Raw genomic sequence first — 27,734 nt, forward strand, 5'->3', positions numbered from 1 at the left:
ACATTTAGGACTATGAGCCGTTTGAGTTAATTTTTGTGCATGATGTGAGGAAGGAGTCCAACTTTATCCTTTTGCATGTGGATATCCAGTTGTCCCAGCACCATTTGTTGAAATGACTATTCTTTGTCCCATTGAATTGTCTTGGCATCCTCATCGAAAATCAAGTGATCATATATGTTAGGGTTTATTTCTGGACTTTCAATTCTATTCCATTGATCTATATGTCTTTCTTCACACCAGTACCACACTGGCTTGATTTGTAGTAACTTTTGAAATTGGGTATTGTGAGTCTTTCAACTTTGTTCTTCTTTTCTCAGAATTGTTTGGGCTATTCTGGGTCCCATTATAGGGGCTGTGTTGAAACTGTAGATCAATTTGGGGAGTACTGCCATCTTATAAATATTAAGTGTTCTGATTCATGAACATGGGGTGTTTTTCCTTTTAATTAGATCTTGAATTTCTTTCAACAATGTTCTGTGGTGTTCAGTGTATAAATCTTTCACTCCTTTTGTTAAATCTATACCTAAGTGGGACTTCCCTGGTGGCACAGTGGTTAAGAATCCGCCTGCCAATGCAGGGGACACGGGTTCCAACCCTGGTCCAGGAAGATCCCACATGCCGCGGAGCAACTAAGCCCATGCGCCACAACTACTGAGCCTGCACTCTAGAGCACGTGAGCCACAACTACTGAGCCCGCAAGCAACAACTACCGAGCCCACGTGCCTAGAGCCCGTGCTCCGCAACAAGAGAAGCTACCGCAATGAGAAGCCTGTGCACCGCAACGCACCGCAATGAAAAGTAGCCCCCGCTCGCTGCAACTAGAGAAAGCCCGCGCACAGCAACCAAGACCCAACGCAGCCAAAAATAAATAAATTAAAAAAAAAAAATCTATACCTAAGTGTTTTATTCTTTTTGATGCTATTGTAAATGAAATTCTCTTAAATTTTCAGAAAGTTTACTGGTAGTGTACAGAAATATACTGACCTTATATCCTGTAACCTTGCTGAACTCATTTATTATTTAATAGTTTTTTGGTGGATTTCATAAGATTTTCTATGTACAAAATCATGTGATCTGCAAATAGAGGTAGTTTTGCTTTTTTTTCTTTTCAATGTGGATGTCTTTTATTTAATTTTCTTGCATAATTATCCTGGCTGGAACCCTCAGTAAAATGTTAAATAGAAGTGGACCTCTTTATCTTGTTCCTTATCTAAGGGGAAAAGCATTTATTCTTTCACCATTAGATTGTGATGAGTTTTTGGTAGATGCTTTGTATCAGGTTGAGGAAGTTCCCTTCTATTCTTAGGATGTTGAGCAAAAACTTTTTTTTTTTTTTATCACAAAAGGGTGCAGAATTTTGTCAGACGTGTTTTCTGTGTCAGTTGAGATGACTCTATGGATTTTGTCCTTTATTCTATTAATATGATGTATTACATTAATTGACTTTAGATGGTAAACCAAGCTTGCATTCCTGAGATGAATCCCATTTGATCATGGTGTGGAAATCTTTTTATATGTTGCCGCATTCAGCTTGCTAGTATTTTGTTGAGGACTTTTGTGTCTGTGTTCATGTAAGATATGAATATAAGGGATATTGGCCTGTAGCTTTGTTTTCTTGCAATGTCTTTCTCTGGTTTTGGTATCAGGGTAATACTGGTCTTCCTGAATGAGTTTAGATTGAGTTAGAAAGTGTTCTTCCTCTTCTATTTTTTGAAAGAGTTCATGAAGGATTAGTATTAATTATTTTTGAATGTTTTGTAGAATTCACCAGTGAAGTCATCTGGGCTTGGGCTTTTCTTTGTGCAAAGTTTTAATATTACTCTTTCAGTATCTTTCTTGTTATAAGCCTATTTAGCCTTTCTCTTTCTTCTTCAGTCAGTTTTGGTAACATATATTTCTAGGAATCTGTGTTTCATTTAAGTTATCTAATTTTTTGATGTACAGTCGTTCATAGCATTCCTTTATAATCTTTTTTATTTTCAGTAGTGATATCTCTTTTTTCATTCCTAATTTTAATTATTTGAGTCTTGGGACTTCCCTGGTGGCACAGTAGTTAAGAATCCGCCTGCCAATGCAGGGGACACGGGTACGAGCGCTGGTCCGGGAAGATCCCACATGCCGCAGAGCAACTAAGCCCATGCGCCACAACTACTGAGCCTGAGCTCTAGAGCCTGTGAGTCACAACTACTGCGCCCTCGTGCCACAACTACTGAAGCCCGCGTGCCTAAAGCCCGTGCTCTGCAACAAGAGAAGCCACCGCAATGAGAAGCCCGCACACTGCAACGAAGAGTAGCCCCTGCTCGCTGCAACTAGAGAAAGCCCACGAGCAGCAACGAAGACCCAATGCAGCCATAAATAAATAAATAGATAAATAAATTTAAAAAAAGAAAAGAAAAAAAATGATGGTCAAAAAAAATAAAATTGAGTCTTCTCAACCATAATTCTAAAAGAGTCATGTACCACAATGTTCATTGCAGCTCTATGTACAATAGCCAGGACATGGAAGCAACCTAAGTGTCCATCGACAGATGAATGGATAAAGAAGATGTAGCACATATATACAATGGAATATTACTCAGCCATAAAGAGTAACAAAATTGAGTTATTCGTAGTGCGGTGGATGGACCTAGAGTCTGTCATAGAGAGTGAAGTAAGTCAGAAAGAGAAAAACAAATACCATACGCTATCACAGATATATGGAATCTAAGAAAAAAAAAAAAGGTCATGAAGAAGCTAGGGGCAGGACAGGAACAAAGACGCAGACTTACTAGAGAATGGACTTGAGGACACGGGGAGGGGGAAGGGTAAGCTGGGACAAAGTGAGAGAGTGGCATGTACATATATACACTACCAAACGTAAAACCGATAGCTAGTGGGACGCAGCCGCATAGCACAGGGAGATCAGCTCAGTGCCTTGTGACCACCTAGAGGGGTGGGATAGGGAGGGTGGGAGGGAGGGAGACTCCAGAGGGAAGGGATGTGGGGATATATGTATACATATAGCTGATTCACTTTGCTGTACAGCAGAAACTAACACACCATTGTGAAGCGATTATACTCCAATAAAGATGTGGAAAAAAAAAATTGAGTCTTTCTTTTTCCCTTGGTCAGGCTAGCTAAAAGTTTGTTAGTTTTGTTGATCTTATCAAAGAACCAACTTGTAGTTTCATTGATTTTCTCTATTGTTTTTCAGAGTCTGTTTCATTGATTTCTGCTCTAGTCTTTAAATTTCATCTCTCTGATTGCTTGGAGTTTAGTTTGCTCTTCTTTTTCTAGTTTCTTAAGATGGAAGATTTGGTTATTGATTTGCAATCCCTCCTCTTGCTGCTCCTCTTCCTCCTCACCTCCTCCTTCTCCTCCTCCGCTTCCTCCTCCTCCTCCTCTGCCGCTTCTTCTCCTTCTTCTCCATCTTTGTCTTTTCCTTCTTCTTCTCCTTTTTCTCCTTCTCCTCCTCCTTCCTCTTCTCCCCCTCCCCCTTCTGTTTCTTCCTCTTCTTTTTGTTACATAAATTAACCCATTTCTTATGGGTTAGCAATGTTTCAAACGGTAGAGCTTCTAGTGTTTTCTTAATTCCTTCAGTCTTCTGATGATGAACTTTACTGTGATGGTAGAAGTGGTGTTGTAGGTCCAGGCACCACCAGCTACTATTTTCACGCAGGAATTAGAGTGCCAAATGCTCACAGTTCATCTCTTTATCTTGCTTTTGCCATAGAAAAGCAAGTGAACTTAGAATGCAGGCTGATTTCCATTTTTTTTCACCAATTTCCCACGGTAGGAACCATAACGGGTCTTGTGTTTACTGATGGTTCTGTCCTTCTTGGTGGATTTAGCCATGTTGCTGCAAACTGAGCCCAGAGAGCTTTTCTTCTTTTTTAATATAGGCATTTTACAGCTATACATTGCCCTCTAAGCACTGCTTTAGTTTCATCCCATAAATTTTGATATGCTGTATTTTTCTTTGATTTCATCTCAAAACATCTTCTAATTTTCCTTGCAATTTCTTCTTTGATCCATTCATTATTTAGGAGTGTATTGTTTAATTTTCCTATAATTGTGAATTTACCAAATTTCCTTCTGTTAATGTATTTCCATAACGGTCAGAAAACATACTTTGTATGATTTCAATCCTTTTATATTGGGTCTTGTTTTATGGATTAGCATATGGCCCATCCTAGAGAATGTTCCACTTGTGCTGAGATAAATGTGTACTCTGCTGCTGTTGGATGAGTCATGTTTTTATTTTTTCATCAAGTTTAAAGTACAGAGGTGCCTGGAATCAAACACATTTTTCATCTCCTTTACCTTATCCATGGTCAAATTGGGAGAAGAATAATTTCAATCATTTGTTACTAGATATATAGAAGGATATAGATATATAGATATACATAGGTATAGACTATTTTTGCAGCATGGGGACATATCATGTGACTGAGAATAAGGCTGTATGAAATCATAGCACCATGGATCTAAGGTTTCCCACTCTCACTTTATGATACAAATATCGTGGTAAATCCTAGAAAATTAGAAGACTGGATTCTATGATTCCAAAGGTCCCCTCTAATGTTAAAATGGTAGGCAAATACTTAACTTCTCCAACTCTCACTCTGATCATCATTATTAACCAAGAACATAAGACGCTATCTTAAGGTCCTTGTGAAAATTAAATGATGACTTTTTTCATTAAACAAGAAATGACATGAAAATGACTTAGTAGAGTGTTTGGTACATAATAATCATTATGTTAATTGTTTTTAGATACATATGCTATTTAGATACAGAATGTTAGTTAGGTTTTAGATATAGAATTGCTATTGCCACCAATAAAGAATGGTTTATCAGCTATTTTTCTTCCCTCAAGTAAAACATACAGGGAATACTTTGTAGTGCTTTAAGGTTTTTGAAACTCTGGCCTGATCTTGTTTCCTTGCTCTAAATGAAGGGAACAGAATATCTTATTTCTGGGCGGCAGAGTTTTTTTTTAACCAATTCTATGAAATTTATTCTAGGGTACCTAAAAACGTTGGACCACTTGGTGAGGATGTTATAGAGAAAATAAGCATCTGATGGACACGGGCATGTCGGACTAGATAACATTTTACATCCTTCCAACCTTGAGTCTGCTGAGACAGACAATAGAGGTTATGAAAATGAGTATTAGCATGAAGTCATCTTGTGAATCTGATTATACTAATGAAAAAAGGACACATTAATCAATTTATTTCTTGGAAATATATTAAGGTTTTTAGCCTTCCATATTCAGTTTACTAAATCATTTCTGACAGTGTGTTATGGTAAAGTAGTCATAGGAAAGAGTTAATTCATTTCTACCCAAAAGCAATTTACTACCTCTCAAGTGTAGAATAAGAACTACAATATGTTGCTAAACTGATATCCATGCATCAATGGAAACAGGCCCTAGGAACTTAAAGTTTCATTTCCTCCCCAACATCTTGACAACATTCTCTGCTCCTAGAACCTTCATTCAAATATGGGGGGGAGGATGGGACAGGCACCCTGTAAATTTACTATGATTTAAGAGTTGAGAATTTGTAACTAAAGATAACGTCCTGAATTAACGTCTTGCTTCTTGTGCCCCCCCAATTCAGTTTGACCTTTCACCCCAAAGGCTTCTTAAATTTATGTAATTCTCAGGCATAAAATCCTGAGAACTTCTTAAAGAATTTAAATGATATCAGGATGTATAATTCTTGTAGCACCAATAAATGCTGAAAAATAAATATCTAACGTCTAAATTATGAAAAAGAAATCTTTATAACATCATGTTGCCCCACAAAATACCATTAAGCTCCCTGGGATTGGTTAGAGTAAAATTCACACAGCCTCATAAAACCATTCTCTAAAATCAAGACCCAAGAGGACAGGGAAGTTTTTTTTTTTTTCTTTCCTTATTTCTCCCCAAACCTTCAACGATGTCTAGGATAGAGTGAGTGCTCAATGGGTATTTGTTTTATTCATTGAATGAATTCCCTCCTTTAACACACAAACATTTATCTACAGTTACAAAGTATTTTAAATGCTTGCAAAATGTCCTGTATGCTTTACTTATGAATTACCTAATGATATCTTGACTCGAGAGAAAATATGATTATCTGTTGGTTCTCTGATAGCAAATTTATAGACTTACTTAAAGTGGGAAATTGCCAAATAAGAAATTATGATAAAACTTTTTTCAAGTCAGCAATTCATTGTATTTTCTTTTAATGAATGCTATTTCCCTTAAAACTTGTAAGTTATAGCCACGCACTCATTTTTACTGAAGGTAGTGCTGCTGTGTTACATTGATGTTTCAATAGGGTTACCAGATAACATACAAATAATTGCACAATAATTGGTACAAAAATATAAATATCGCATGGGGCATATGTGTATGAAAAAATTCTTGTCTATCTGAAGTTCAAATTTAACTGGACATCCCGTATTTTTTTTCTGCTAAATTTGACAACCCTAACTCAAAGTAAATATCAGGGCTCTCATCTTAAACTGTTGTCACAATCAAATACAAGTTGCTTAATAAATAAATCCATAACTGACTGTCTTATCATTATCTTTTCTCAGGAAAATAAACAAACTAAGGAAGAAAATGGCTGCCCGAGTGCCGGCAGTGGTGTGACCCTCCACAGGGCCTCTCCTTTGTAGTTCCCTGAGGTCAGCAGCGGCTCCGTGGGGCAGTGCTACACCAGGGCCCAGAGTCCTACCCTCTGTGATGAATGAATCCTGTTTCACGTTACAGGCCCTTATCGGTATGCTTTTCCGGATGGACCTAGAGACTGTCATACAGAGTGAAGTAAGTCAGAAAGAGAAAAACAAATATCATATATTAACGCATACATGTGGAATCTAGAAAAATGGTACAGATGAACCGGTTTGCAAGGTGGAAATAGACACAGATGTAGAGAACAAACGTATGGACACCAAGGGGGGACAGTGGTGGGGGGTAGTGGGATGAATTGGGAGACTGAGATTGACATATATACACTAATACGTATAACATAGATAACTAATAAGAACCTGCTGTGTAAGAATAAGTAAATCAAATAAAATTCACACAAAAAAAAAAGACAAAAAACCAACAGAAGTTTCTTCCTGCTTTTGGAGGAGCAGCCCTGGCCACATGGAAATGCTAGAATTCAGCAACAAAGAAATTCTCTTCTCTAAAGACCTTTCTTCCCTTAGCTTAACGTCACACAGAGGTTAACCCTCCACAGCTGCACACCTTTGACACTTGACCTTTGCCTTCACAAGTATAAAAATGTGCCTTCAATATTTTGCTAAGTTTTCCAAATCCTTTAAACAAGAGGCAGTCAGAGCCTCCACGCGGCGACTCCTATCCTCAGCACACTTCTTTCTCTTGCCCTGGCCTCCTTCCTCCAAACTGCCACCAAACGAGCATTGTACACTGTATGTACAGAACTCTGGATACCTGGGCTCTGTAGGTCCCAGTGTGCTACCTTTACAGCTTGACAGAGCAGCATGCTTTTCTTTTCTTTTTTTTTTTTTTTTTTGGCCGAGGCACGCAGCTTGTGGGATCTTAGTTCCCTGACCTGGGATCGAACCCGGGCCCTCAGCAGCGAGAGCGTGGAGTCGCAACATCTGGACTGCCAGGATATTTCCGACAGAGCAGTATTCTAAGCTAATCATCCTTGGGTCAATAATTCAAGCCCCCTGAGCCTCAGTTTTCTCATCTATAAAATGGGGCTATGAATACCATGTGGCTCATAGAGTCATATGAAACACTGGGCCAAGGAACAGAGTAAATGCTAAGTAAACGTCACTATTACTCATATAAGAAGAATGTATTTAAGAATATGCAAATATCCATAGAAATCTGCTTTTTAACAAGTATTCTCTCCTTTAATGTAACAAGAATTTTCAATAAGTTTTAACGGTAACGAGAAGTGGCTTAATAAAGTCAATACATATAAGTGGTATTAGAATAATACAGAAATTTAAATTTCATTGTTGGGAAGAACACTAAGCAGTTGGCTTCCCAACACTTACAGGGAAATTACCAGAACTGTACGGTGTCCTCGTCTCCATTGCTCTAGTGCAGAGGATGGAACATAGCCTGTCAGAATGTCGGATGTGAGAAACTGCACGGCGGGGCAAGGTGTGGGCAATCCAGAGTTGGCTCTGCCCAGCAGGTGAAGCACTGCTGTCATCACGCAGCCCTCACCTGGGCTGGGGTCTGAGGGAGAAAGGCATGCTGGGAACAATTTCATACTCTTCTTCAAGCACCTGCACTTCTCCAGATGAGGGGAGAGTGCACTTCTGCCCGCCTCCACCGTGGTGCTGACCATCAGCTTAATCTGAATGTACCACAGGCCACTGAGGAAATGCCCCTCTGCCCTGTGGAGTGGCTGCCTTTCATCAGCACTCAGAAAGAAGGTGAAAGAGCTCTTGTTAGGAATAATATTGTTTGTTGCGGTTTTTCTCCATTTCTCTCTCTCTCTCCAAGGGAGAAGGAGCTGAGTTAAGAACAGAAATCAGAATCTGGAATCTGCTCACCCAAAGAATAATGGATCTATTCTGCTCAAAAAATGCCTTGATTGTTGATGTGTTTACTTCAGCTCCTTCTCTGAAATTTGAGGACAAAGCAAAATTGGGAGCAAGGAGTCTGTGTGTGTGTGTGCGTGTGTGTGTGTGTAAGTGTGCACACATGTGTGCAAACAGAGAACTCCTTTCTCTAAGGGTTCAAGATGCCCCTGTAACGAGCCTGCCCACCCCACTGAGGCATCAAAACTCATTACTTTCCCCCAAAGCTACATTTAAGCCACCTTTAAAGTGGATAGCAGGACATCTGGGACTCATTTAGTTCATTATCCTGGGCCTTTGTTTGCGCATCTATAAAGTGAAGACACTGGATGACACAGTCTCAGACCTTTCCAGATCCAAAATGCTCTCTTGTGATGTTACTGAAACAGGGACAGTAGATTAGAATTTACCCACAAGCAAAGCAGAGTCAACACTGTGTGTGTGTGTGTGTGTGTGTGTGTGTGCGCGCGCGCGTGTGTAAATGTCTTATTAACACAAAGGACTTACTAAGCATTCATGAAATTTTCCTTTGCCTCTTTCAAAAGTGGGAACCAGATTCGATGCATTTTAGTACAATGGCTGTGGTAGTGGGTTTTAACTCCCATTCTTTGGAAAAGGTAAACGTCAATGCGTAGCACAGAGAGTTGAGGCTAGAAACTACTGAGGTGCTGAACCACTTCAGAAAAAATCTGGTGCTTTTTCCACGCGATTTTCCACCCAATAAGATAGAAAGGCAGTGGAAATTTTCAAGCCATTTTTTTTTTTCCACGCTCTTTCTCCATTATGAGTGAGGGCTTGGGATTTGATCAGACAAGCTGAGGTTCACAGCTCCGCACTGCCATTTATGAAGTATTATTTAAAACCTGGGGCATTAGCAGTTCCGTGCTGCGTGTGCAGTCCCTTCTGTGTCAGAATAATAAAATAACAGCAGCCACCATGCATCAAGTACTTACTTAGTTATGTTCTAGGCTGGATTCTAGGTAAACGTTTTACCAAATGTTATTTAATCTTCCTACATGTTGGTGAGAAAGGACCTATTACCATCATCCCTATTCGGACTTCATCCCAGTGAGAAAGGCTCTATCACCCGTCCCTACAGAGGAGTTGGGTAATTTGTCCAGGGCCTTAGGAGTAAGGGAAGAATCCAGGATTTGTACAATTCTGACCCTGAAGAACATGTTCTCAACTATTCCTGGATTCTGCCACTGGTCTCCATTTGGTGGCCAACCGTGTGACAGTTTCCTGGCTCTGTGGCCTCATTTGTATTCTTGTCTGCCTTCTCTTGTGGCCAAAAACAAATCTGCAAAGGAATTCGTTGGCCATAGAGCTGAATTTCTCTGTGCAAAATCTAAGTGGGCCACTCCAGAAACATGGGAGTGCCCAGCGCCTCGCGATCATCCTTCTTTGATGGGGCCAGCCCAGGTGTGGCAGGCATACACACGTCGTGCTATTCAGAGAACACATTTCCCTTGGTCTCCCCAGAATCGTGGCAAGGGTCCAACTGCAATTCCAAGATTTCCCGTGAAACATTCAGCCACCCAAACTAGGCCAATGACTCTTTCTCAGGTTTCTCTTGCTCCCAGATGAATCTTAATGCTCTCCGAGTGTATGAGAAGAGCAAATACTTCCTACGTTCTGATAAAGGAATAGAACCTTTCCTTTTCCTTCTCTCAGGATAACTGGCATGGTTGAACTAAGGTAGGGGCCATGTGACAGCCCAGACGGCAAAACACAGTGTTTTGTGACCTGTGGAAAGCCTCTAGTTGATGGCTTCCCCCAGGATTCTAACTCACTTTGCCTTTTGGACAGGCTACAGGGTGCATGCAGATTACAGAAAATTTAGAGCCTAGCACTAGTGGCATAAATGACATTGCTCAAACCCCCTCCCCAACCAGGACTCGCTGGCTCTGAGTCTCCAGCATCTACCTGCCCTCGCCGCCTGGGAGGGAGCAGCTGCGGAGAAGGGCAAGGGTGCCAGGCACAGGGGAAAGCACACATTCACAGCGCTGCCCAGGGTCCAGGTGGAGAAAGTGGAATACCGAGACTTCCCCGAAGCCCTTGCAAGACAATCTGTGCGCTTGCATTCCGAAGGGAAGAAAAGCAAACAGCTCAAGGCCACTTCCTCAAACGAGGCATTTATCGACAGAATTGTAACCCCGCTGGGGACGCTTCCTAGGCTGCTGACGTGCTGCAGGCAAGGAGTCACCCCTGAGGAGACAAAGGGCAGTTTCTTTGCTTCCCGCTCGTCCAGGGGTGATCTGGTTCTGAGCACATCTGGAGGGTCACTGCCAGCACCACTGACCACCTCTAAGGTTTGGATCATCTCGGGTTTGCAAGGTGCTCTGTGGCCACTCTGTAGGGACCTACATCCAGGTTTAGTGAGCCCTTCCAGACCGTTATAGATCATGGTAGATGTGATTCCCTTCTCTGGGCTCCTCTTGATTTAAGTAGACCTTTTAGAGCCTGGCACAGAGCCTATGATTGATGGAATTCACATACCATTTGCCTTTGTTGCTCTGCCCTGATGCTTATTTGCTGGAGAGAGGAGCGAGCTGCCAAAACTGAGCTCTGGCTTGAGCCACGTCCTCAGTGACTGAGCTCCCGTGAGACTCAGCATTTGAGTAGAATGTCCTTCACAGCTCTTTTCCAGGTGCGGAGCCTTCTAGAGGCCGTGTCTGAGTCGTGCAGCCCATAGGCCAACACACTCAGAAGTGACGGAAGGCCGAGCGTTGCTAATATCTGTAATAATACCCATGCACCAAAGAAAATCCAGTTTCTGTGGAAGGCTGTATTAGTCCATATCCCAGGATGAAGCAGGGTTGGGGCCTGGGGGAGATGGGTGTCACCCTCTGCCAGTAGTGGGTGACAGGCAAGCTCAGAACTCAGGGCAGGGTGTGGTTTAAAACCTTGAAAAAAAATGGATTGGATAACCATTCAAATTGGATGGCTTAGTTATATAGCTTCCCGAGGCAGGGAATAAGACTAAACTATGTCTTCCAGCTGCATGATTCTGTGAAAAGATCAACACAGAAGACAGTTCTGTCTACCTTCTAATCTCAAGTAACACTTAAAAACACTTCATTAGGGACTTCCCTGGTGGCGCAGTGGTTAAGAATCTGCCTGCCAATGCAGGGGACATGGGTTCGAGCCCTGGTCCGGGAGGATCCCACATGCCGCGGAGCAACTAAGCCCTGTGCCACAACTACTGAGCCTGTACTCTAGGGCCTGCAAGCTACAACTACTGAGCCCACGTGCCACAACTGCTTAGGCCCACACACCTGGGGCCTGTGCTCCTCAACAAGAGAAGACACTGCAATGGGAAGCCCATGCACCACAATGAAGAGTGGCCCCAGCTCGCCGCAACTAGAGAAAGCCCGTGCGCAGCAACGAGACCCGACACAGCCAAAAATAAATATATAAATAAACTTTAAAAAAACAAAACAAACAAACAAAAAAAACCACTTCATTAAGTACATTTTACAAAGGTATTTCCTTCCTGTTCCATATTCAGTTTTTTTCTTTCTTTCTTTTTTTTTTTTTTTGCCTGATCTTGCTACCAGTGTTAAAGATGCTAGCTGCTCTTTTTCAGGAGGAACTTAACTAAATTCTTTTAAATCTTAGTATCTATTTTTCTTGGTTCTAAACTTTTCTTCTTTGCCATGTCTGGATTTTCCAGTTCTTTTCCTTATACCGAGTCTTCAAATGCCTCCAGGAGACCAGCAATAACAAAGATAACAATAAATATCTTATGCCCCAAGCTGTGGCTTTCTTAACCTCAGCCCTTATTTCTGGCTTTCATTTGATTTCAAAGAGCATTTCACTACTTAATAGATCAGTCACATCTTGCCTGTCCCTCCATCTCTCTTGGTTTTCTCTTGAGAGCCGGCTTTGCTTAGCATTCTTGGAGAAAGCTTAGTCTGCCTCATCAGACGGGTGAATGGCTCTCACAATTTGGAGGCACTGAGGATGGACAGATGGGAGGAAGTAATTTCCGTTACTCATAGTAGACTGAACCACATGAAACTGCCAATACTGGAACATTTTTTGACCTATAAACATAACTTCATAAGTTTAAACTAATATAGGAGTTTCGGGCTCATATTTATGCAGTGAATCACAGTTTTCCTATAAATTCTATTCAGGCAGAGAGAATTAGATGGTCTTGCTCACTGAAAGCTATCTTCATGCTGAATTCCACGTTTTTCTGAAGATGATAATAGCTAGCATTTATTGGACAATCCTGCATCTTCTCATGTGATCCTTACATCAATTCAATGAGGTAGGATATATGACTCCCATTTTACAGATCTGAACACTGAGGCTCAGAGAGGCTGAGTGAAGGCAGGTCTGCCTCACTCTACCCCCATGCACTTTTCCCTCTACCACACAGCCTCATCTTTGCATTAACCTCTTTTTTTTTTTTTTTTTTTGCCATGCCTCACGGCTTGGGGGATCTCAGTTCCCTGACCAGGGATTGAACCCAGGCCCGGCAGTGAAAGCGCCGAGTCCTAACCACAGGACCGTCAGAATTCCCCAACCACTCACCTTTTTAAAGCTCTTCCTGATATTATTCCTTTTGAAGTGATTTTGCCTAAAACAAATATGGGCAAGTTATCCACCACCTGATCTTCATCGGGCTGTAATTGTCCAAGATATGATGGTGATGCCTCCCTGTTGATAAGGAAACCGTAGGAACAGTGCCACTTATTTACCAATCTCTGGTCCCTCATTTCCTCAAGTATTGATAGAAATGCTTTGGCATTATAATTTTTTAAAGTTGTAGGCAGATGACCAATTTGTATGTGTTACAAACAAACTGGGAACCCAGAGCATGAATGTATCACGTTTATATATGCCATCAAATAAAATCTAAGAAATTAAATTAATCTGACACATACTTAATGAAGTACATAATCATTACTGTTTCATGGTAATTAGGCACAAATGGGATACGTTTCACGTAAATAACTGTAATTGGTTTGACTTTGCATAGACTTTTAGGTTTTTATTTTCTAATCACATTTAGTTTTGTAAGATCTACAAAGGGTGTCACTGTGGACCTGTGGACCCAGATTCCGTGTGTCATCACCACCACCACCACCATCACCATCAGGTGCACTGACCAGTACAGGCGTGGGTCTTGCACCCCTTCCCTCAATAGTCAGGATTTCCTTGTCCCCTCCTTCCCCAACCCTAGCCTAGGATAATTGCTTCTTGGGTTGTAGGAATGCCCCTTGTACCGCTCCTCCTGCTGTGCTTCTCCCAGACTCACACCCTGAAGGGTTCCTTCAGCAGCTGCTAGAGCTGTACTTTTCTGTCTCCTTGGACGTCCTGGATGCTGAAGGCTTGAAGTGACTAATCTCTGAGCTTCACTGTTGTGTATGACAGTGATGCTGGGTTTAATGTGAAAGAGGATGAGACAGACCAGGAAGGGGAAGGAAAGTTTTAGGCCTGGGCTGCTGACTGAGTGTGGGATTTCCATGTTGCCAGTGACCCTATTCATATTGGTTGAAACCAAGGGGAATTTATTGGATCCCATAACTGAAATATCAGGGGTAGATTCCAGTGCTGAGGAATATCTTTAGGGATCTGTGTTTCTCTTTCCCTAAGCTTTGCTTTTCTCTGTGTTGATTTAATCTTAGGCAGGCATATCTTCATGGTGGGAAGATGGCCACCAGCAGCTCCAGGCTTAAATCAACCATCTCAGAAACTGTAGGAAAAAAGCACCTTTTTTTTTTCAGTAGTTCCAGCAAAATTCCTGAGATCAACTATGATTTGCCTGGCCCTTACCTGAACTAAGCACAGTGGCCATGGGCATGTGATGCTCTCGTGAATGGCTAGGTCTCCATCACAGGACAACCTTTAGATCTGGAGATGGATTCAAACCCACTAGACCACGTAGACAGATAGTGGGCAATAGTGGGCTGCAAAGGAAAATTGGATGCTGTTATCAGAAAAGGGATTATAGAGTTGGGCAGATTATAGAAATTACAGATGTCCACTCTAGCTGGTGAAACAGAGGGCAGAGAGAGCACAGGTAAAATGGCCTCTGAGCTCCCATATCTCAGAGAGTCGGCTCAGAGAAGAGGATGTATGAGGATTAAGGTAAATAGAAGAAATGGGAGGAGATATGATCTCAGTGACCTATTCTACCTATTAAGTGGGTCTTTCAAGACCTTAAAATGAGCAAAAGTTTTACTTTTCTGTCCTTTAAAACATCTCCCTCCACTGCATGCTGTTATTTGAAATGTCTTTAATCATGGACAACCCTTTATTCTAAAAACGGAGAAAACAGATTTAAGTGCAAATGCCCTGGGAAAGGCAATACAGAGGTATGAATGTGTTGCAGCCAAGGTATAAATGAAAATTTCATATCATGTCTTGTTTTGATAAGGAAAGAGAATTAAAAAGAACAGGAAAAGAAATGCCATTAGAAGAGAAAAGAAAGAAGAATTGTAGATGATTAAAGAGAGAAGACAGTCAAAACTCACTTCCCAAATTTGTCAATGTCAACTCAGTTGGTCCAACACAAGTAGTGGCCACAAGACTGACCTTAGTGGAAATTCTATAATAGCATGTTTTTGCTATTGATCTCTTTGCGTTTAAAGCTTCTTACTTTATTGAAGGAGAATGGAACTTTCCAAATTTAGTATTTGCTCTTAGTTGGGAAGTCTCTGTAGCCTGGACAATCTTGGCCCAGTTAGGTCATAATTCAAACTAGTGAGAAGAATGCAAGATAAAACATGCCACAGGAGAAATTCGCTGGCGCTCAGCCATATCCAGAGCCTTGGCGTGTCTTAATAAAGTTCAACTTTTTTCCCCCTTCTCTGATATAATCTGCGTTTTGCTAAACAGGACTTAAACAAACTTGAACTTTATTCCAGAAAAGTAAAGAGAAAGCTTTGACACCCTTGAAGGCCCTTACATTTCAGAAATTCAGGTTTATTCAATATTTAAAAGACACTGAAAAATGGTACACTGTGTTCCCCTCAGTGTGACACCATCTTAATTGTACTTTCAATGAACGAATGAGTGTTTGGGAGGCTGATCTTCCCAGTGACTTGGCTCCCAGACCTGACCACATGGGTTAGACCATTACTTTAAGATATTCTGAAGATTTCCCAGTGGAGCTTAGTAATGTGAGGACCAAAAAAGTGACACCACGGTCCAAGCGTTTTTATGATATTCACTCTGCCACATGAGAAATATTTCAAAGAACTTGAGCATGGGCCAAATGATATTCTAAAAGCAACAATAAAGAGAATCAACACTACAAAAAAGTTGTCCTAATTATCCTGGGCTTTTATCAAAAATACTAATATTCTGGTCAAGTAGAAGGATGGGAAAATGTCAGGAATGGTAGGGGATAGGATTGTGTAAAGAAAAAGGCAGTCTGGAAGACAAGATGCCTTTTCATCTCTTTGGTACAACATATTGAAATCTATAATAATAATTTTTAATTTAATTCCCAATTCTTAACTTGGAGAGAGAAGGGAAATTCTTACCATATATCTGGGCATCAAAGACGAAAAGCTAAGGGTGTTGGTTGTAATCACAGATAAAAATGAACATGCACTGAAACTTAAGACTTTCCTCACAGAATTCATGATTATTATTTGCATTCACAGTTGCTATATAACACGTGTATGCAGGCAGGATAGAAATCAAATCACCCTCTGGTTATATATGAAAGGAAGTAGCATCTCCAACTCTTATTTCCCCATGTACAATACTCATTACGCTTGTTTCTAGATTCCTATTTTCAGTTGTTCCCCGAATCCAATGGCTTTATCAGTAACAATTATCTATGTCTCTGAGGCTAAGCAGCTTAAAAAGAAACATTTGCCTGAAAGCCTTCTCTTAAGTTTACTCTGGACAATGGCAAAGGCTACCACTGGCTACTGTGAGGACCTCCATGGGGCCCCCATCCAGACAGATGCATCAGACAGGCCTGGAGACTCCTGTGGAGGGGGGCCCCTCCCTCTAACCATTTCACTGCCTTTTACCCTCAAATCAACAGGAAAGGAAAACGGCAACAAAAATGAGGTTAAGGGCTCTAAGCTTGAGACTGTGAGGCATTTGAAATCAGGTAGGACTGGGTAGGATCACACCTTTACACACGGATGGACGGATGGCCGTGTTTGCACAAGGTTAGTCATCCATCATAGGGCTGCCTGCCACTTACTCCGCTTTCTCCCTGGGTCAACACCAGCGGTTCCCTCCCTCCTCCTTCCCTGCCTGCTATTAGCTCAAAGTATAAAATGCTTCTCAAATTATGGATTATGTCAGGTGACCTAATTGTGACATAATTAACCCAAATAATCCATTGAAACTGACCTAGTATCTGTCTGTTTTGCACAGTAAAATGGAAAAGTTGCACACTGTGTGAGATTTGGCCATTTCCAGTTAACTGCCTCTCTGCTACCCTAAAGGCTGGAAGGTGAAATCTCTGAGAAATTTCTCTGGTCTTTGTTAGGTAGCCAGGCTTGGATGTAAATGATTTGGGCAACATGTATGTTGGCATTTAGAAGCATAGACTCTGGGGCCAGGTGCTGAGAACCAGGTGAGAAATCATAACCTGATTGCTGCCAGGACATTTTTCTGATGGTTCAACCAGGTCTGTGTGTGTGTGTGTGTGTGTGTGTGTGTGTGTGTGTGTGTGTGTGTGTGTGTGTGTGTGTGTGTATCCTGTGTATGTCTGTGTCGGCTCTAGGATTGGTGTGGAATTTGCTGAGAGGTAGGAAATTATAGAACTAAACTATCATTCTTGAGGTTGGGGAAAGGTGCATGAGGCACACACCCGTGGCAGATAAGAAATAAAGTGGTGGGGGGATTTTTCTAAGCTGGGGGGTTGTTCTTGTTTCATGTGAAGATGAATATGTAGTTCAATCCCTTCCCGTGGTTTTTGTATTTTTAATTATACTGAGTTTTAAATAGTCAATTTAAAGACAACTGTGTGTTGTTTCTTTTTACATCTCTAACCTAGGAGACTGACTGTGTTTCTGGGACTGGGACAGGCTCGAGCATGACTCCCATGATCCTCTGCTGCAGGGATGCTCATCTCACAGGCACATCCCAGGGCTGCCCTGCCACTTACTCAGCTTTCTCAAAGTGATTGAAAAGCACACTTGACACACATGCCCTCTTCAGAGATCAAGTTATAATTAAATCCAGGAAAACTCTCTGACAGCTGGAGCCCAGGTTTTGAGTTTGGTATTTGTTCTTGCAAAAGCCCACAGCTATAGCTGATGTGTTGCTGCCACATGCCCGGGGTGGGTGACCGTGGAATGTTTGTTCTGCCTACAGTCTATTTTGCTTGGTGAAAATGAAAGCCCACTAGTAAAGTAAATTTGCTTTGAATACAGATTTAATCATTTTCTCACAAACCTGAAGCTCTCTGTGTTCCAGACAGGACAAAAGGTTAGTTTGATATTGTGCCAACAAACAAGAAACCATAACTAAGTAGTTGAGAATAGGTAAACACAAATGGCTTGGGAGAGGGGGAAGTGTCTGGTGGGATGCCAGTGTGGAGCCCAGATTTAACAGCTTCATCAAAGGGAATGTGTTAAATGCTCATTAACTGAATTTACAAATGATCCCCAACTGGGAGGTGTTGCAAACAACAGAGGAATAAACACACACACACACACACACACACACACACACTCACTAATTACATGCACACATGCATACAAAGCAGGAAATGAAGGAACATTTTGCTTGGAAAATAAATCCAAGATAAAATAGTTTTAAATATAGACATTCAAAGAAAGCATTAACATAGATTTCATACAGAATTAAGGGAACAACTTGCCAATAGTAAGCTGCTGTCTCTGGTGAAGGTTATTGGCCCACTGCAAGGGGTAGGAGGGGAGATCGTGCCCATGGTGGCAGGGGGCGCGCACATCCCCAAAGGATCCTGGAAAAGATCTGAAACACACTCAGAAGGAAAGCAGGGGCCACTGGACACCAACGGAGGCAGAGTAGAATGCTTGATGGTAACAGGCCACCAGATTCTAAATATTTGTTCCTGAAATCCCTAATTTCCTAGGGCTTCAGGAGCCATTGACCCAGACCACACTGTGGGTCTTGGTAGTGGAGGAAGGGCCACAGTGGATCACACTGGCACCCCACCATCACCCTACAGATGCTTAAGAAGCCATTAGGAACAGACTTCTTAGGGTACTGTTTTGACTGTTGCAGACGCATCTTGAGGAAAGAAAGTGCATTCTAGATCTTCAGCCGCATCCTGATGGCATCAGAGACTCAGCAAGAAGAGCACCTTTACTCGCGCCCCAGCCCTGAAATCTGACCCTCTAGGCTTCCCCGCTGGCTCCTGGGGCAGCACGTGGAGGGAAGGCAGGGTGGGTCAGCAGACTGGCCGATGGGGCACCTGGGCTGCAGTTCTGCTTCTGCTGCTAAATATTTGTGTGACTGGGGGCAAGTCTCTGGACTTCTCTCTCTGGGTCTTAGTTTCCTAATAAGATCAGAATTTCTTACTGGAGAATCCATGAATTAGCTTCAGGGAGATCTCAACTCCCTTGTTTGTAAACATTTTACGTGAATGTGCGTATGTGCTTTTTTAAAGAGAAAGAACACATCCTTTAGGAAAGAATCATACTTTAAAAGATGTTCCTGATGTAAGAAAGTTAACAACCACTGACTATCACGGGATTATTCCTAAGTTTAGCTAGAGCTAAACTTCAATCCTTACCCCATACAATCCCTTCCATCTCTAACCCCTATAAACAACCAGAGGTTCAGGTAACAGAGCAAGAATCTGAGGCACCTGCTTATCACAGGTCACCAAACCTATAAGGCAGACATCTTAGGTGTGTTTGGACTGAAAACCATCGGAGTCTCTTGGCTCAACTGGTTAGAACATAGGAAAAGTAAGTTCAGGTTTGCAGGTGTGATTCATGCTTAGACCATTTCTTCACTTGAAAAGTAGAGAAAGGGGGAAAAACTTCTACCAGAATTACCATAGGAAACCCTACTCAGGCATCTTGGAACTTAAGGAAAATAGTGGAAAAGAGAAAAATATATAGCGTCTCATGGCTTTTTGAAAAACAAATGTAATGTCAGTACCACGTCCCCAGCCAAACCTTGTCAAGGGTCCTCTGGCTACCACCCTGTGAAATGGCTTTTCTTGGGCCAGCAAACACCCAGAGGCCACAATGTAAAGTAATACAAACATGGCAGGGCTCTAGGTGCTTATCTCATTTAGCCCACGTCACAACTGTAGCAGGTGGATAGTGTTAGCTTCATCCCCATTTTCCAGGTAAAAAAGGGGACTTTGGAAATGGGGAGGCAACCTTTCTAAGGCCACAGATGGCAGGTGTTGGAGGTTGGATTCAAGTGCAGGCAGTCGCACTTCAGACCTTACCTACTGGTTCAACAATTGTGTCGGATTCCCATGAGGGCGTGAGGGGAGAGGTGAGAAGGGCTGGAGCGGGAGAGAAGGAGGTGGCATCACGTATGTTCAGTGTGCATGTACGTTCTTGCTTCTGTGGGCATCCCATAAGTACAGTATGGATTGGGTACAAAGCTGCTTGAATTTTACCTTCTAACTATTTCCTCAGACAATTACCCCAGCATATTATGTTTCAAGGCCAAACAAGTCAATCTCTCTCTCTCCCTCCCTGTCCTTACCCCTCTCTCTTATCCTCTCTTATTCTCTAACCAAAAGACCCTATATTCTTTTTTTTTAAAAAACACCTTTTATTTCTGTATCTGTAAAATATGCTAAGTGACCTGAGCTCTTTTTGTTTGTTTGGCCTTACCATAGGCTTGCAGGATCTTAGTTCCCTGACCAGGGATCAAACCCATGCCCCCTGCAGTGGAAGCGCGGAGTCCTAACCACTGGACTGCCAGGGAATTCCTGACCCTCTGTTCTTGAAGTTCTGTTGCTTAAAAAGTCTGTGAGGGACTTCCCTGGTGGCGCAGTGGTTAAGAATCCACCTGCCAATGCAAGGGACACGGGTTCAAGCCCTGGTCTGGGAAGATCCCACATGCCGCGGAGCAACTAGGCCCGTGCGCCACAACTACGGAGCCTGTGCTCTAGAGCCCGCGAGCCACAACTACTGAAGCCCACGTGCCTAGAGCCCGTGCTCCGCAACAAGAGAAGCCACTGCAATGAGAAGCACGCGCGCTGCAACAAAGAGTAGCCCCCGCTCACCGCAACTAGAGAAAGCCGGCGCGCAGCAATGAAGACCCAACGGAGCCAAAAAAATATAAATAAATTTTTTTTAAAAAAAAGTCTGTGAGAATACAAATTCAGAATAATGGCTACCTTTGTAGGTGAGGGAGGGCATGTGAGAGGTGAGAAGTACAGAGTGCCTTTAGATGTATAAGTTATATGCCTTCATAAGCTGGACCATGGGCATGGACTTAATGGTTTATATGTTTTCATCTGAAAAATATGAATATTATTAAATATTAAACAATCTTTTTCACAGTCAGCCTGAAAAAAGATTTACTTGGCCTTAAAAATGTTCATACCACTTGACTGAGCAGCTCCATTTCTGGGAATCTATTCTGAGGAAATAATCTGAAATGAGGACAAAGATTTATATGCCAAAGGTTCATCACAACGTTATTTCTAATTTAAAATTCTTGAAATAATTTTAAAAGCCTAACAAAGAAGAATGATTGGGCAAATTATGCTGCATCTGTGAGCTGGAATATTATATATACTTCAAAAAAAGATGCTTATGAAGTGTTTTTAACGGTATAAGGAAACACATTTGATGAAATTTTAAGTGGAAAATCAGAATATGAAATTACGCATAAAGTAAGATTTCAAAGTTCTGGAAGAGACTGAAAGAAAAAGACTTGAAAGAACAAGGCAAATGGTGGGCACCTTTGTGTTGTACAACTCTGGCCCATTGGACTTGTTTCTAAGTTCTAATTTTATGCAGCTGAGTATGTATTACTTTTATTTTATCATTTTTTTTTGGCCACGCTGCACAGCTTGTGGGATCTCAGTTCCCCGACCAGGGATTGAACATGGGCCACAGCAGTGAAAGCACAGAGTCCTAACCACTAGGCCACCAGGGAACTCCCAGTATGTATTACTTTTATAAAATGGAAAAAATAAAAATAAAAAATTATCTGCTTATTGGTTCTTGTCATCAAAAATCTTCTGACATGTTCCTATATTGGCAATTGGGATGACTTTTGTTCCTTGGCCTAGATAATGTGCTCCTGCTGACAGAATAACTCACAAGGTTATGGACGGGCCTTCTGGAGTCCCTGGTCCCCAAACAATTCAGCGTCTCCTGTTTTGTGTCATCTACTCCAAGACTAGATGGAGATGAGGAAAGCCCAGTAGGAGACCCAGGTAGACACACATGCTTCTGACCAAGTAGGGAAGAGCTATGGTCATGTGAGGTAAGGGTGTGAGGTTTCTCTGGTGTGTACACACACACACACACACACACACTTGCCTCCCCGCAGTGTCCCTGCCCACATTCCACCCGGCCTGCGTGCCAGGGGAGGAAGGAATGTGGCAGGAGTCCAGGGCCTCTGAGGCAGCTGTCTCAGGGCCCAGGTGGCCGCAGGGCAGCAGTCACAGCTGGGAGGTGGGAGGGTGGGCGCGGGAGGGAGCGGGAGCTGCTCTGTCATCCTGTCTTCTTCACGGCCCCCTCCTCCTTCTCCAGTTCAGTCATTCACCCCGGAGGAAAGCGTTTGGCTACTTTAACCAGCTGTGGATGGCTCAGAATAAGGAAGAAATAAACCTGGGCTGAGCTGCAATCACACAATAAGCCTTGTGGAGTGGGGTCCCCAGAGAGAGTTGCGAAGCAGCTGGTTGGATCTCTTCAGGTTTCCTTCTAGGGATACGTGAGTGTCCTTCCCTGCCTCCTGGATACATCTCTAGGTGTGTCCTCACCGCAGAGAAATGAGCTATGCTTAGAAGCAGAGGCTGCAGCTGGGGAGAGCGCTGGGCGTACTATAGATGGAGGAGAGGGCAAAAAGGCAAAAGGCATCACATGGGACTCCTTACCACAATCTTGATCAGATGTTAAAAAATATATATATTATGTATATTTATTATATATATATATAATATATTTATATACTTTATTTATTTTATTTTATTTTTGGCCGTGCGGAATCTTAGTTCCCTGACCAGGGATCGAACCCGTGTCCCTTGCAGTGGAAGCACAGAGTCCTAACCACTGGACCGCCAGGGAATTCCTCAACATACTTTAAATACATATTTACATTTATTTAAACTATAAATACTTTAAAGATGTTTGATTATGTTTGATATATATTTACATATTTTTAAAATATATTTAAAGATGTTTTATATATGTATCTGTTTGATATATTATGTGTATAGATACATGCTTTTTAATCATTATAATATCAGGCAGAGCTTAATAAGCAAAATTTATTAGGTCAAGTAGTACTCAAGGCCTTACTCCCCTTCTTCCCCCCCACACACAGTTCCCTTCTTCACCCCCTCCTTCCCTGACATAACCACTCTTAGCTCTTTTGGTTATTTTATTTTTTGTTTCTGGCATTGTCGTCATCTTTCTAAATTATGTGCTTATCCTGCTATTTCTTAGATTCTTTTCCCCTGCTACAGGCATACAGATATTATCTATTGACTTCCTAATATGAAAGATGATGATTTAACATTCCATCCTGCCTCCTTCCCCTACCTGTCCTTATTTTTCCTTTTTTTATCCTCCCAATGTAATGATTGTGTTATCTCGGGTCCTCTGAGAAGCAGAAAACAAGGCAGAATTAGAAATGAATGAGATAAAGCGGTGGTTCCAGGGCAGATCCGACACCATGAAGGAGAGGGGCAAGGAAGGAAGTTTGGGTAGGAAGAGACTTAGACTGCAGGGTAGTTCTGAGAAATTCAAGGCCAGGCTGGTGATGAGACCCAGACTAAAGACTGCCCAGTGAAGAAGTCTTGCACTGGGCAGCAATGGCTGGCCCTCGTCCCCCTGCTGTGCTCAGTCACTGGCTGGGAACACAGGAGATCAAGCCTTCCCTGAAGACAACAGTGGGTCCCCAAGGGGGGGATATACTCCCAAAGCAGGCTGTCCTTTGATAGGAAGTCTGAGTGGTCCACCTCCATGGCCACCTCATTTATATTCTAATTTATGGTTTTGTTAATGTTCAGTGCTTCTACTATTGTGACTGAATGAATATTGTTCATAGCTGTGTCATATTGTGTACTATAACCATATTTCTTTTTTCATTATTTTTCCTTTCTTAGAGTTTTCTTCTTTATTACTTTTCTATCTATTTGTCCATTATTCTGCTCCAAATCTTCTGACAGAATATAAAACACCCTGCAATATGATGGAACCCATTGGTATATCAGTCAGTTCCACTTCTTTATTTTTTTGATCTATTCTGTCTGGAGCCCCATTCTGGGTTGGTTGTGCTTTGCTCATTCCCTCATTTCGGTGGAGCAAGTCTTCTAAGAGCTTGTTGAGAAGGGATGTAAGTGACGTAACTATTTTTATTTATTTATTTGGTTGTGCCCAGTCTTAGTTGTGGCAGGCAGGCTCCTTAGTTGCGGCTCGCTGGTTCCTTAGCTGTGGCGTGTGAACTCTTAGTTGCAGCATGCATGTGGGATCTAGTTCCCAGACCAGGGATTGAACCCAGGCACTCTGCATTGAGAGCACAAAATCTTATCCACTGCAGCACCAGGGAAGTCCTGATGTAACTATTTTGACCTCTTATATGCTTTAAGTCCACCCCATACTTGATCATTTCTAGGTTAGAAGTCATTTGTACCTCAGAATTTGGAAATTACTGTTCTTGGCTTTTAGGGTTACTGTTGAGCAGTCAATGCCATTCAGATTCCTGATGGTTTATGTGACCTTCTTTTTGCTTTCTGGCAGCCTTTAGGGTCTTCTGTTTATCCCTAGTGTTCTGAAATTTCACAAAGATGTGCTTTATTCTCTATGTTGGGTGATAGGTGGGTCTTTCTAATCAGGAAACTCCTGTCTTTCACTTCCGGGAAATTTTTGTTTATTATTTCATTGATTTCTTCCATTTTGTTTTTTCAGCTCTCTCTTTCCAGACCTTATTATTTGGATATTTGACCTATTGGACTGATCATCTAATTTCCTTAGACTCTGTCCCATTTCCTATCTAGTACTGGCAGATTTCCTAAACTTTATCTCCAAAGCCTCCTATAAATTGTTTTTGTTTTCAGAATATTCTTTTTTTTTTTTAATTGTATTTGTTTTTCTTCCTCTTGCCTCACTGAGCATACTCAGTGTGTATATACGTGTATGTATACACATATATACACATAAACAAAAATACAAGAGAACAAATCCATAATTTTATTTATTCACTTTTCAATAAGTTTAAATCTTCGAAGGGTACAGCATCACACGGATTCTGTGTCCAGTGGCCTTACGAGGAAGGTTGCTTTGGAATTCGGCACCAACCGTGCCGCTGGTTCCATGAGCTTGAGTTATCTTTCCCCAGACTACTCTGGTTTTGTTGGGTTTTCCCACCAGGAGTTACTGTGTTCTGGGAATTCCCTGGCGGTCCAGTGGTTAGGACTCCGTGCTTTCACTGCTGAGGACCCAGGTTCAGTCCCTGGTCTGGGAACTAAGATCCTGCAAGCCATGAGGCACGGCCGAAAAAAAAGTTACTATTTTCTTTGCTTTGTACGCAAAAGCAGATCTCTTGGCTAGATAGAATTTAGTTTCATCTCGAGCATATACACCTTCGGTTTTCAGAAGAGCTGTGTGCTCCCTCTGGTTCCAGGGACCCCGCTTCTAGCCAGCAAAAAAGGCCTTGGACCATAGCCTTGCAGACATGTATGTCGTTTTAGAAGTCCAGTTCCCAGCAGGCCTCCACAGGCTCCAAGATGGCTGAAAGAGCCTCAGTGTGTATTTTCAATGCAATTCTGTCCCTCAGATTGTCTCTGCTGCCTTTGAGTTCATTTTCCCCACCCATCTGTTTAGCTGTCTTTCACGTCCACGGCTTTCTCCTGTTATCTGATGATTCTTTGTTTATACTTAAGACTGAAGCACCAGAAATCAGATTGGAAGCCCTGCATAGAACCTTCCCAGAACCTTCTTAGGGTTCTCGGCTCCAACACGCTTGTTCCTGTGGGTGTTCTCCACACCCCACACCCCATGTAATTAATTTTCAGTTTCCTCCGTTATATTCTACATCAGTTGCTACTATTTCCCTCAATCTGTGTTCAATCTTCCCAACTTTTGTTGGCATTTCTCATTTCTGTTATCCACCCCCCCATCATTGTTCTTGTGGTTTTATTTTATTTCCCCCCCTTATTTCCATTTTACTGCGATTTGAGGAGGGAGTGGGGACAAAGAACATATGTTCAATGCAATGTAGCATGTATAACGAGACATCATGCTTCTCCTATGTCTTATCATCACACTTTCAACACGCTCCATATCAACAGCCTATCTCAAAAATGGTTGAAAATGTATCTCTTTTGTAGAATGTGCTCAGAGGAAACAACTGCCCGTCAAATTTTCTTATCCCAAGATATCCTTCTTCTGTGACACTCTTTTGATCTTTTTCTTCATTAAGGTAATACAAGGTTACCATTTACTGAGGACCTACTGTATGTACTTTACACTCAATATGTCTCATTTCATCTTTACAGAATCCCTGCAAGGTAGGCATTATTACACCCATTTTACAGACAAGGACTGTGGCTCAGAAACTTTTCTCAGGAAACTCAGCTGACAAGATGTGGAGCCTGGATTCAAGGAGGTATCAGTCTAACTTCCAAGCTGACTGCTCTTTCCAGGGCGCTTTGCTGCCCATCCCCAGGGCACTTTGCTGCCCATCCCCAGGGGTTGTTCAGTGCTTGGTGACAGCTGTGACAGCAGGAGTAACACACCAGGAGCTCTGTGAGAGAATGTAATTTCCATGCAGGTAGAGCCCTCATCTGCCTTGTCTACATCCATCTCCCAAGCACAAGAACAATACTTGATGCACTGAAAACACACAAGCAATATTTTTTAAACAAACGAATGAATGAATGGATGAACATGATATCCTTTAATTCTCAGAGCAACTCAGTCATAACTCTTACATTACCCTTTCATAAAAGGTTAGAAAACAAGTTTCAGAAACTTGGGACTTCTGTTTTCCGGGGATCTGCCCTTTCTAGGAAGTGTTGTTTTTATGTAATCTGAGGAATAACCCATGCTAAGGTGTCAGCTAGGACCTAAGAGGATAGCTGAGTTGGCTTGGCTTCATGAGTTCAGAATTATTCATCATTGGAGAAGGTGTAGAGGAAAGGGAACCCTCTTACACTGTTGGTGGGAATGTAAATTGGTGCAGCCACTATGGAAAACAGTATGGAGGTTCCTCAAAAAACTAAAAATAGACTTACCATATGATCCATCAATCCCACTCCTGGGCATATATCCAGACAAAAATATAATTCAAAAGATACATGCACCCCTATGTTCATAGCAGCACTATTCACAACAGCCAAGACATGGAAGCAACCTAAGTGTCCATCGACAGATGAATGGATAAAGAAGATGTGGTACATATATAGAATGGAATACTACTCAGCCATTAAAAAAGAATGAAATAATGCCATTGGCAGCAACATGGATGGACCTAGAGATTATCATACTGAGTGAAGTAAGTCAAAAAGAGAAAGACAAATACCATATGATATCACTTATATATGAAATCTAAAGTATGACACAACTGAACTTACCTACAAAGCAGAAACAGATTCACAGACATAGAGAACAGACTTGTGGTTGCGAAGAGGGGGTGGGTGAGGGAGGGATGGGCTGGGAGTTTGGGAATAGCAGATGCAAACTATTATATATAGAATGGATAAACAACAAGGTCCTACTGAGTAGCACGGGGAACTATATTCAATATCCTGTGATAAACCATAATGGAAAAGAATATGAAGAAGAATGTAAATATGTGTATAACTGAATCGCTTGCTATATAGCAGAAATTAACACAACATTCTAAATCAACTACACTTGAATAAAATAAATATAAAAAACAGAATTATTCAGCATTCATTCAACAAAATACTAGTGACTGTTCACTATGCGCTGGACTGGGAGACTGAAATTCATTAAATCTCATCCTAGCTTCACAATAATCCTGCTAGGTAGCTAGTTGGTCTAAAACCAGACTCTGAAATATCCATTTGCCAATGAAGAGTTCGC

General features: G+C 41.9%; 1 protein-coding gene and 2 pseudogenes across 2 annotated transcripts in view; all 3 read right to left on the reverse strand.

Annotated features, from left to right (window-relative positions):
• SASH1 (SAM and SH3 domain containing 1) overlaps positions 1-27,734 on the reverse strand; it is a 695,913-nt gene that overhangs the window by 217,105 nt on the left and 451,074 nt on the right. The window lies entirely within an intron of this gene.
• Positions 3,556-3,834, reverse strand: LOC137769690 (large ribosomal subunit protein eL43-like; annotated as a pseudogene).
• LOC137769455 (large ribosomal subunit protein eL33-like) lies at positions 24,900-25,361 on the reverse strand (annotated as a pseudogene).

This window comes from Eschrichtius robustus, chromosome 9, assembly GCF_028021215.1.
Source record: "Eschrichtius robustus isolate mEscRob2 chromosome 9, mEscRob2.pri, whole genome shotgun sequence".
Classification (NCBI taxonomy): domain Eukaryota; kingdom Metazoa; phylum Chordata; class Mammalia; order Artiodactyla; family Eschrichtiidae; genus Eschrichtius; species Eschrichtius robustus.